Here is a 12,618-nt window from a genome sequence, read left to right on the forward strand (position 1 = left end):
GCACAGGAAGTGGGGTCTAGCGTGGGGAAGGAAGGTGGCAAAGGCCGGGCAGATTCTAGGCTCCAGTCCAAAAGGGTCCCAGGGTACCAGGCATCATGGCTACCTGATTGTGGGATTCAGTGCAAAATGAAAATGTGGGGCCCCTTGTTCAAATTATTAAGAATTTCAAGACCACATGGCAGAGCATTAAACCGAGCACTGGGCCTGTCTGAGCGCAGGCACCTGGTGACCGTAATCTGAGCATACCCACAAAATCAGCTCTGCCAGCTTTGGGGTGGTGGGATAAAGCCCAGACCTATAATCTGGACCAGGCGAGGCTGAAAATGGCAGAGCCCTGCTGGGTTCTAGGTCCGTGCTGCTCACTCCACCGTGACCGGGAATCACCCAGGAGCTTGTGAGCATGCAGATTCCAACTCAGCAGTTCTGGTGTGGGACCTGCATTTCTCACTAGCTCCCTAGGGACACCTGAGGCTGACTGTCCTCAGGTCCCACTTTGAGTAGCAAGGTCCCAAGAGACACTTTAAGTTAATGATGTGGGCCTGGGCCTTGATGTTTCTTTTCACTCGGTTTCTCAGGCTACCAATCTTATCTTTAGGGGCCTGGCACTTCTGTTCTGAACTATGGGAAGACACCTGAGTGTTATACTCACCTGTTATGTCATGGGTCAGGCTGGGTTGAGTCAAAGATAGGAAGTCTGGATCCGCTAAAGGTGGGCAGTCTGTATCAATCCGGTTGTTGATACCTTAGCAACATAACAAAGATACCTTAGCAGGTTGTATTTATTGAGCACAAACCATGTGCTAGAAACAGAACTAATCAACTTCACAGGCATTGTCTTTTTTCCATGGTGTGTAACTGTATTTAGTTGAAAAGTATTAATAACAATAGCTAATATACATGTTCCAGGCCCTGAAATCGGTGATTATATTATGTATTAATTCATTTAAAGACACACAGATTTTTACTTTTAATTTTCATGCATAATCTTGTATATGCCTTCTAACATCCCTGGAGTAGGTGCTACCATGATGTCCATTTTACAGATGTGGAAACCGAAATGAGAACTGTACAGTAACCTGCCCTTATCTCTGGCTCCCAAGTCTGGTTCTTAAACACTCTCAAGTAGTTGGTCCTAGTTGTGAATAAATGGGGACAGGTGGAGTGTTGGCTGACACTAAATAGTTTACAACGTGATCTCACAGGGGATCATTCATTTGCTCTTTACAGCCACCCTGAGAAGCAGTGCTGAGATCCAGTTGATGGATAGAAATTGAAGCCTGGAGCTTGTAAGTGACTTGCCAAGTTCATAGCCAGTAAGCGGGAGATGTGAAGCCCAGGGAACTCAGGCTCTGTGGGCACCCCGTGCTGTCACTTCTCCATGGGAGGGATGATGGGATGGGGAGTGTTTGAGGAGGCGGGGATCCAGCTCCAAGTCTGATGAGTTCAGGCAGTGGCTCCAGGGAAAGCACAAGTCCAGGGACAGTGCTGGGGTGACATGTACTCCCAGGAGGGGCCTTCCCAGTGGCTGGTGCTGGGCTTCTGCTGTCATGGGAGAGGGTCAGAACTTACCCCTTCCTAAGGACTTTCCCTGTTCTTGGAGCAAAGAATGCTGAGAGGGAAGCCTCACACTCTTGGCTTGGAAGACTGACTCTACCTCTTGCTGGCAAATCGTCCTCAGTGTCTGTGCAATGGAATTAAGAATAGTCCCCCCTCCCCCAAAGTGGCTTGTTAGGAGGATTAAATGAATTCATCCATGGAGAGCTCTGAGAAGAGTGCCTGGCCCTTCCTCCTGTCGGTAAGTGTTGTGTTCCTGAAAAGGGCTCTCACCTCCAATGTTGAGTGTGACCAAGAACAGGTCCCCCTGAGCTGAGGGCCTGGGGCTTCCTAGTCTGAGCAATTGCCAGCCTTCACTGTGTTGGCGGGGCTTAGCCCCCGAATTTCCATCTGTCTCAAGACCTCACTTCTGCTGACATACTGGGAAGCAGATCATTGTTGAGATTCTCCCCATCCATATGGAGCATATATAACCTTCAAAGAAAATGACACCAGTTTTCTCTCCAAGTGTGATGAAATAGAAACAGCTCACATTGGGGCCAGAAGGACTTGGTTCTTGTCACAGCTTTGCCATTAGGTAGCTGTGTGACTTGGGGAATACCACCCAAACTCTCTGGACCATTGTTTCCCCACCTAAACTATGGAGGAGTTGGATTGAATTTAAGAAAATGTAAGAAAAAAGTGCCTTGAGGCCCCACTTCAAGCTGGACAATGCATGGGGCACTAGGGATGTAAAACCAAAGAAAGCAAGACCCCTCCCATCAAGGAGCTCCATTCTGGGACAGAGAAGCACCACAGTGGAGGAATACATCATCTAATAGCTATGTTTGGCTCTGACATTCTAGAATTATGCCCATTCTCACCCTTGACTCCTACCAGCAATATTGTGCTTATGGTGGACAAATAAATGTGTCTGTTGCTTGTCTTTGTTCTTTCACCAGCTACCCATTCTGGCTAAAGAAAAATTCCATTAGACAGCAATCTAAGTTCTGAACCACTGGCTTAGTGTGGCATCTGCCCCAACAAGGTCCTCTTACTGGTCAAAGTCCAATGGCTTCCAAAGTTCAAATCCAGTGATATTAGACGTGACCTTGAGTTTCTCTGGGTTGGTGGAGACAGAGACAGCCCGAGGTCACCTCTGACATTCTTCCAGTTACCTGTACCCTTTTCCAAGAAGCTTCTGGCTCGTGCTTCACATCAACAGGCCTGGAGGCTTATGTCTCAGTAATTCAACAACCACGGCAGCTGGTTCTTTTCCCTTAAGATTTAATACTTGTCATTTATCTGTGTCAAAACTGCAAAGTAGCAAGTTTCCAAAGACAGATTTATTATGTGTGCTGAGTGTCTCAGGTGCAGCAGTGCATAGAGATGGGTTGAATTCCATATTTGCTCTATAAAAATAGCCACTTTGCATTCAGACAAGTGAGAAATATACAGTCTTGAGCTGTGAGTCACCATGGGGCATCCACAGAATGTCACATTATTGTGGGGCTGGGTTCTAGCCATTGGTTTCAGGGTCAGCTGCCAGCCTTACACAAGTATTGGCTTATGCAAGGAGCAAGTTGTAACCAGAGCTGAACTGGTTACAGCTGCATAATTTGTGAGGCTCAGTGCAAAATGAAAATGTGGGGCCTCAAGTTTAAAAAGCAGGAAAAAAGTGCTGTTATAGATAAAGCTTTTCCCTTTCTTCTGCGGTCTTTCTCTCACTTGTCATGGTATTTTTCATTTGCTATTTAATGTTATTCTAAGAAAAATTAAAGTTTTCAGTTGTTAGCATGCATTTTACTGTTTACCTATTTATTGTGCAATGCAAATTTAAATGCAAATATAAGAGCATATAACTCCTAGGTGGAATCACTGAAATTATGCAATCATATTTCACAGCTTGTCCCCAGTGGGTGCCTTGAGTGCTCCAGGAAAGACAAACCCAAGCCAGGCTTGGGAAGATAGAAGGAAGAGAGGATCCTCCAGGCAGGGAGCTGGCTGAGGGGGTGCTCCAGGCATGGAGTGTGGATCCTCACTGGTGTCCTGGGCTCCACGATGCAAGGCGCATGCATGCTCTTTCTGGCCTAGAGCTTCCAGCTTTGCCCTCCTACCCACCCCCCAACCCCGCCATCCTCAGGACTGAGATCTTGTGCAGCTGCTGGGAACGAGGGCTGGAGACATCAAGCGAGGCATCTCCTCTTCCCGTGAGCTCACCACCCCAAAGCACAGCAGATGGGTTCCCCCACAGATTTTTAAACATCCATTCTGGGACGGACATTAGCTTCTAATCCACGGAACCTGTAAATGTTACCTTATTTGGAAAAAGGGTTTTTGCAGATATGATTAAGTTGAGGATCTTGCAATGGACAGATTATCCTGAATTGTTTGGATGACCCTAAATGCCATCATAAGTGTCCTTATAAGAAGGAGGCAGAGGGAGATCCAACACATGCAGACAGAAAAGGAGAAGTCAATGTAAAGATGGAGGTAGAGATGGGAGTGATGGGCACAAGCAATGTGGAGCCACCAGAAGTTAGAAAAGGCCAGGAGCAGATTCTCCCCTAGAGCTTCTGGAGGGATCATAGCCCTGCTGACATCTTGATTTTAGCCAATGAAATTGATTTTGGACTTCTGGCCTCCAGAACTATGATAGAATAAATTTCTGCTGTTTCAAGCCATCAAGTTTGTGGCAATCTGTTACAGCATCCTTAGAAAACTAATACAAAAACTACTGGAATTAATAAGTATAATCAGCAAAGTTGCAGGATCCAAGGTCAATACACAAAAAGCAACTGTATTTCTATCAGCAACTGATAAGTTAAAAATTAGAATAAAATATTCCATTTATAACCGCATCAATAAACATCAAATTCCTATTGTTAAATCTAATGAAAGAAGTAGAGCCCCAAAATATTATTGAGATAAATTAAAGAAAACTTAAATAAATGAAGGGATATACCATGGTCATGGATTGGAAAACTCAGTACTGCTAGATGTCAGTTATCCCCAAATAAATCTACAGATTGTGTAATGCCCATAAAATTCTGGAAGTTTTTTTTTTCTTTTTGTAAAAATTAATAATCTGATTCCAAAATTAATATGGAAATGCAAAAGGCAAAGTATAGCCTAGGCAATCTTGAAAATGAAGAATAACATTGGACAGCTTACATTACTAGATAAGATCCATTATTAATTTATTGTAAGTTAGTATGAAACTGTCACAAGGATAGAAACACTTATCAATGGTACAAAATAAAGCTCAGAAACAGACTGACATTTATAATTACCTGATTTATTATTAAGGCAGAACATGGGAAAAGAAGGATAGTTTGTTTAATAAGTATTTCTCAATTGCTTTCATGGAAAAGATTGTATTTTTACTCCCCCTACGTCATACCAAGCACAAAATCAAATACATATGGATAGCAGCTCTAAATGTGAAAGATAAAAACAATAAAGTTGTAGAAGAAGGCATAGAATAATGTATTTATGACCCTTGAATAAGCAAAGTCTTTTTAAAAAGGACACAAATCTGCTAATCAAAAAAAGAAAAATATATTGATAAATTAGACTTAAGAACTTTGGTTTTCCAAAAGACATCATTAAGAGAGTAAACAGGTAATGCACAGAGTAGAAAAGATATTTGCAATGCATATATCTAGCTAAGGACTTGTATCCAGAAAATATAAAGAACTCCTACAAATCAATTAGAAAAAACAACTTAATAGAAAAATTGGCAAAAGGCTTTATTAGACACTTCACCAAGAGAACATCTGAATGGCAGCAAACAAACAAACAGGAAAACAAAAAACAACCCTAAACCAACCATATGAAAAGGTACTAAACTTAATCAATCATCAAGGAAAGGTAAATTAAAGCCACAATGTACCACCGCACAGCCACCAAAATGACTAAAAGAAGATGGAAAGTTCCAAATCAAGGCTGGTGAGACTATGGAGCGAAGTGAATTCTCCTACACTGCTGGTAGGAGTATAACTCGATACAGTTATTTCGGTAAACTATTTGTCAGTGTCTAATAAAGCTGAACATATGCATACGTTATGACCCAGTTACATACCAAATAGAAGTGCATTCATGCATTCACGAAACAGTAGGTACTACAATGATCGTAGCAGCACTATGGATGTTACCCAAAGGTCCATCAAAATAAATAAATTGAGACATTCATATAATGCAATACTACACAGAAGTGAGAATACATGGTCTATTTCCATGCAACAATATGTATGAAACTCAGAAAACATAATATTGAGTGAAAAAAGCCAGACCTAAATGAGTGTCTACTTATTACAGTATTCCATTTGTATAGAGTATAGAAGCAGACAAAAACCTATACCGTTAGACACTGGAACAATGGTTGCCCTTAGGTAGGTGCAATAATTGGAAGGGACCACAAAGAGGGACTTTGGGGTACTGGTCATGTTCTGTTTCTTGATTTCGGTGCTGGTTACATGCATATGTTTAGTTTGTGAAAATTCATTGAACTCAACATTTATACTATGTGTACTAGAACAGTATATTATGCTTCAATATAAAGTTCATAAAATCTCACCTTATACTTTATAGCATCATGACTGGGATTAAGGAAAGTAACTTAGCACAGGTCCAGGCACATAGTAACTGTTTTAAAAAGACAGCTATTTTTATTATTGCTACGTAATAGAAATGATTTCCTGACAGACATCTGCTACAGCTGATACTACCAGTTTCATTTTGCCTTGCTTGACATTAGCCTGACAAATGAGGCCCCGTCCAGTCCTGACTCGGCTGCAGTGACTTTGAAATTTGTCAAAATGTGTGCAGCAATGCTGAGCGTCATCAGATGTGTGAACAGAAAGCCAGTGAACAGTTAACGTCCGTTAACACGGAATTATTACTCTCCACTTTCAACATTTTTCTAAAGCAGTTCCAGCAAGTGAGGCCAAAAGCCATGAAAGGGCAATGACTAAGGTTTTCCAGAATCGTGTCTGACGTGGATTTCGCATACAGGTGCATCATCTAGGTGCGATTTAGAAATGGCTTCCCTCGGGACTTTTGCAGAGGCCAATGTATTTGAGGAGACGCTGAAATGTGCTTTGTTTCCTACATCCTCAGCACATGTTGGTCCCATTTGCCTTCTGTATGGAGATTTTTATTGTCACCCTTTGTTATAAGGATCCTAAAGATGTGATTCATGTTGAGCATCCCATCCATTTGTTTGTTTACACCCTTCCTTTTTCCAGAAAGGCTCAAAGTGGCTTACACGAATATTGCTGTTGGAGTTATCTCTAGGGGAATCCACCTCACCCGTGACCTCTCTCCTCTAAGCTGCCCCCTTTCAGTTTTAGCAGTGGGTCTGGAAGGCATGTTTGCACTTTATTATGGCCTCCCCCGTGACCCTGAGCGAATAGATCAGGTAGAGGTGACTGACCCAAGCTGGGCCAATTGCAGTCTTTCTCCTAAGATTTGAAATTGGCGCTTGGAGACAGCAGCCGCTGTCCACTGATTGGCTGAATGAGACCACATCAACTTACCCATTTTCGCAAGAAGAAAAGAAAGGAGGTCTACAGAGGCAGACAGAAGGAAATCGATGCATAGAAGAAAATAGAAATGGGGCCCTTGGAGAAGAGAAAGGAGAGAGACTGGAAGAGGGGATGCCTTGGTTTCTGATATTTCTCTCAGTCTTGGTTCTTGTCTCTCCTATGACCCAACTGCACTTTCCCTGCTGTGTCCACAATATGACCCTGTACTATTACAATACTCCCCTCCTATTCTTTGTAGTTTAAGCTAGCTCAAGTAGATTATCTATAGTTTCCAACTAAAAAAAACACATTGCAACAAGATAAAGTCATATTTAAAATGTGTCCACAAATGGAAAATGTGTCAACAAATGACAGATTTAAAATGTGTCATCATAACAAAGGCTAGTACGGTGTCAGGAGAGAGGAGGGGATACCAATGGCAGCCGTGGGGCCCTGTACACTTGCAGCTAGCAGCCACAAATGCCAAGGAGGATGAGGCATCGAGATCAGGCGTTCTCAACCCTGACTGCATAAAAGGGACACAGGAGCTTCTGAAATATACCCCCAGGCCCTGCCCCAGAGACAATGATATAATTGCTCTGGGCTGGTATCTTGATGTTGGAAAAGCTCCCTTGTGATTCTTAGGTGTGGCCACTGTCGAGAGCCACTAAGTTACATTATTCACAAGATGTAGAGATAAAAATAAGTCAGAAACCAAGCAAAAACAATTCCATAAGTATAGGAATGGTACTGAGGCCACAGAGAGAAATCCCTCCCATAGATCCTCATTTACAGGGCATGTGTGCTCAACGATATCCTCACAGCAGATACAGAAGTATTACCAGGCCCGAGTCAGAAAGTGGCCTGGGATCTACAAGGCTTGAATAATTGAACTTGCTTTGTATAATTGTGGAAATTAAGCTTTCAGTCCCTCAATCACCAAACACATACCACCTGTAATTATTTTCTAGACTGTTCCCATTGCTGATTGTCATGCCATGGATCAGTTACACCTGCAGGAGCTTAGCATAAGATCAGGAGTCACCAGTGAGTTTTCTCTTCCTTGGGGGTTATTGTTTAACCACAAACTAGGTGAGTAAGCACTTTATTTACTAGGATACAACACGGATAGAAGTGTATTTAAAGTAATCAGCATTCTACTTGGTAGGAAGCCAGAGAGAAAACATCTCACTTGAGGCAGTGGAAGCAAAGTTTAATAGCCCCCTGGGTAGAAACTGGTCCTAACAGTGTCTCATTGACTTGGAGATGAAGGATTTAAAAGCTGGTAGTCTCTCCTACAGTTTTGAAGGGTATGGGATGGTAGGCAGCAACACAATTCCCTCAATCAAATGTGTCAGTTTATACAAAGAGAATTAGCATCCTGGGGAGAGCTAACTGGTGTCTTCTGGGTTTTCAGGGGATGGGGTGGAGTAGAGACCCTTGAATAGGAAGGAGTAGCCTCTGGGAGGAACAAGGTGTAGCTTTTAGGACAAATGCAAGGAATTAGCATCCTGGGGAGAGCTAACTGGTGTCTTCTGGGTTTTCAGGGGATGGGATGGAGTAGAGACCCTTGAATAGGAAGGTGTAGCCTCTGGGAGGAACAAGGTGTAGCTTTTAGGACAAATGCAAGGAAGAAGGGCCCCAACCTCTTCTTACGGGTGAGCTTTTCTTTTGCTACCACAGCTATAACAATGAGTTCTGACTGGCCATTGTAAAAAGAAATGAAGCTATGACATATATACAAGAAAAGGAAAAATGAATAAGATTATTTCAATCATGAGAGTATAGAAGGTTAGAAGAAGATTAAAGCAACAATAAAAAAGCAATACACATTTTTTTTAATATATATATTTTTTAAATTTATTTGTTTTATTTATTTATTTTTTGCTGCATTGGATCTTTGTTGCGGTGCACGGGCTTCTCATTGCAGTGGCTTCTCTTGTTATGGAGCATGGGCTCTAGGCACGCGGGCTTCAGTAGTTGTGGCATGCAGGCTCTAGAGCGCAGGCTCAGTAGTTGTGGTGCACGGGCTTAGTTGCTCCGCGGCATGTGGGATCTTCCTGGACCAGCGATAGAACCCGTGTCCCCTGCATTGACAGGCGGATTCTTAACCACTTCGCCACCAGGGAAGCCCAAAAACAATACACATTTTTAAAAGAATATAAATCACGATAAAGTCAAAAGGTTAGAAACTTAAAAATAACAATCAATAAAGTGGATGAGATTTAAAAGAAAATGTAAAAAGCTATAAAGGAACAAAATAAAAGGTTAAAAACATAAAAGTAAATGAGATGAAAGATTAAGATAAAAGGGCAAAAACATTAGGTTAAAAAAAGTACAAGTAGATGGGATTTCAGGATTAAGAGCTAAAATTAAAAATTAAAATGGTAAAGGTGAAAATATGTAAAATCATAAGAATATTAAAGAAATACCTTTAAATAAAAACAATTTTTAAATGTTTATAATGAGAGAGAGAAGCTTAAAAAAAATAGTGGTGAGGCAGGAAGGGCTAGAAGAAATAAGAAAAAGTCTTAGGATGCTCCAGCTGGTGGATCAAACCCTCTTGAGTAGGGAACTAAAAGAGAAACGTGGTATCTTACATTCTCAGAATCACCTTCTACACAGAATTTAGCACTGTAGGAAACCAGCTGAGTCCTGGCTCTTGCCTGTAATGAGAGGAGGCGTGAATCCTAAATGTAAACAGCTAGGGTGTCAGGGTTGTCCCAAATCTGCCTTTTGCAACTATCCAGCAAGAATAATTATTTCAGGTAGGTATCAACATCTCCATGGTCCAGATAAATATAATTGCTTAAAATCAGACAGCAGAGCTGACAAAAAAACTCAAGTCCTGTCTTTCATTCTATAGCTTTGTTCATCCTAAAGCCTCCAAAGTCTAATCCTCAATTGCCAAACTTGGAAACTGCCCCTTTCCGTTCGTTCTGAATGGTAACTACTGACTTCTGGCTATTAGGAATGAAGTAATAAATTCACTTATTTTCCATTCTACCATATTCCACCTTTCTCCTCTCAGTTCTAAATTGTTGGAGTGTATACTATTTATGTTTTATTATTCCTCCTTTACTTCCACCCTTGTTTGTTTTGGGGGCTGCAGTTCTATATATTTAATGCTCACTGATATTCTTTTTGCCTGGTTTTCTCTAATCATCTCTTGTTTGACTAGAGTTCATTCTCTACTCTAGTAGTCAGGGTTCTCCAGAGAAACAGAACAAACAGGATGTATATATATATACATGCAGAAAGAGATTTATTGTAAGGAATTGGCTCACACAATTACAGTGGCTGAAAAATCCCTAGGTCTGCATCTGGCAAGCTGGAGACACAGGACAGCTAATGGCATAGTTCCAGTTCAAAAGGCAGCAGGCTTGAGACCCAAGAAGAGCCGATGTTTCAGTTCAAGTCCAAGTCTGAAGGCAGGAGAAGACCAATGTTCCAGCTCTGTAGTCAGGCAGGAGGTGTTGCCTCTTACTTGAGGGAAGGGCAGCTTTTTTGTTCTTTTCAAGCCTTCAACTGACTGGATGAGGCCCACCCACACTGGGGAGGGCAAGCTGCTTTAGTCAGTCTACTGATTCAAACGTTAATTCCATCCAAAAATACTCTCACAGACACACCTAGCATAATGTTTGACTACATATCTGGGCACCCTGTGGCCCAGTCAGGAGGACACATAAAATTCAACATCACATCATACTATTTTCCTCAAGAAAGGCTCATGAGAACAATATTCCCAGAGTTCTTTCATGTTTAAACTGTTATCCTTTAGGCTTGAAAGTCTGTCTAGATATAAAATCTTTGCCTCTAATTTCTTTTCCTTGATTATCTTTTAAGAATTGTTTCACTATATTGGTGTTAAATGGTGCTGTGGGGAAGTTTGATGTCAGCCTGGTTTATTTCCTTTACAAGTGATTTGATCATTGTGCTTGGCTGCTGAAAGAATCCTTTATCTTTAAAATCTGATAATTGTATTAGGATATGTCTCAGTTACGAGTTAGTTTTCCCTAGTCCATGATTTGTCCTTTCAATATGTAAATTCAAGTCTTCTTTTACTTTAGGAAAATGTTCTTGAATCGTATTTTAATTATTTATTCTGTCTCATAGTTTTGGTTTTCTTGTTTGGAGACACCAAATATGCATATGTTGGATTTTTGGTCAATCTTCTTTGTCCTTTGCAGACATCTTCTGTGTTATCTGCAGTCTTTTCTTTCTTGTCCTCCTTCTAATTTCTTCTTTTCTCAAAAAAATTTTTTGGGGGAGGTTCTCCTATTTAATTCCTGAATTCTGCCAATTCTCAACTCACTTCTTCCCTGAATTCTAATATTTCTGATGTTTTTTATCTTTTTTTTTTTATCACTGCCTTCCTCAAGTTTTAAAATTTTATGATGGAACATTTTGCTATAATATTTATGTAGTGAGTTTTCTTCATCTACAGGAAAGTTTTTCTAGTCTTTGGAAGTATATTATCTTTGTGAATGGAAGGATCCTGTGCCTATTCAATATTTGTTAGTCCATTGTATTAGATGAATTTCTGGACCAACTAGCTGCTGCTTTGTGCATATGTTTGAGGGGGTTGTGAGCTGCAATGAGAGAAGGTACGGAAAGTCTCCAGGCTTTGCAACTCAAGGGCTTCCTCTTCTGTTACTAAGGTGCTGGACCATTTCCTTTAAATATGGCACCACCGTGTAGCCATACCTGCTCTGCCCCTCTGCACCTAACCTGGCTCAGAAGAGCTTCTAGAGTCAACCTTGTTTTCTTCTGTGTCTTTAAGCCCCCTGCCATCAAAAGTATATTTTTTCATGCTTTCTGAGCTATGCCATTCCTGGGTCCTCTTGCGACGCATACTCTCTGTTCCTTCTTCGCCCGGCTCACAGAAGTCCCCCCTCAGGTTGTTATCCTCTCTTTCTGGGGATGCATTTTTTTTGTTGATGATCTGAGATCTGCTCACTAGGCCCTTGTTCTTCCTGTCTTCTCCCATCTCTGTCTCTTATGAGGATTCCCACAGGACTCAGCTGGTCACACCTGTTTTGGGGATTATTTAAATGTAACTGGGGGTTTGCGGGTTTTCTCTGTTTTCTAGTTTCATTTAAAATAGTGCTTGTGTTTTTCTTTTCTCCACCTCCCCACACCCCAATTCTCCTTGTCACTCTATATGGTTTCCAAAAGGAGACAGGAAAAGTCCAAAACAGAATCAAACTACACAGTACTTTTAAAAAATCTCCCCAGTAATTTTGATGTCCAGAGGGGGAATGATGGTTCTATAGAAAAACAAGGGAAAGATAATCACAGAATTCAGTGTAATGATTATCCCTGGATACAGGAAGTGTGTAGGATGCAGGAAAATGCCACTGGGGAAAGAAAGCTTCAATGGTACAGGTAATATTTTATTTCTTAAATTGGGTACTAAGTTCAGGAATATTTACATTATTGTTTGCTGTATATTATTATGTATGATTAAAATATTTCATAATAAAAATTTAAAAATCCTTTAAACACTCAAGGAGAAAATTATATTTTAGTGATTTCAAATATGATTTATATTAAT

This window comes from Balaenoptera physalus, assembly GCF_965194825.1.
Source record: "Balaenoptera physalus genome assembly, chromosome: 10".
Classification (NCBI taxonomy): domain Eukaryota; kingdom Metazoa; phylum Chordata; class Mammalia; order Artiodactyla; family Balaenopteridae; genus Balaenoptera; species Balaenoptera physalus.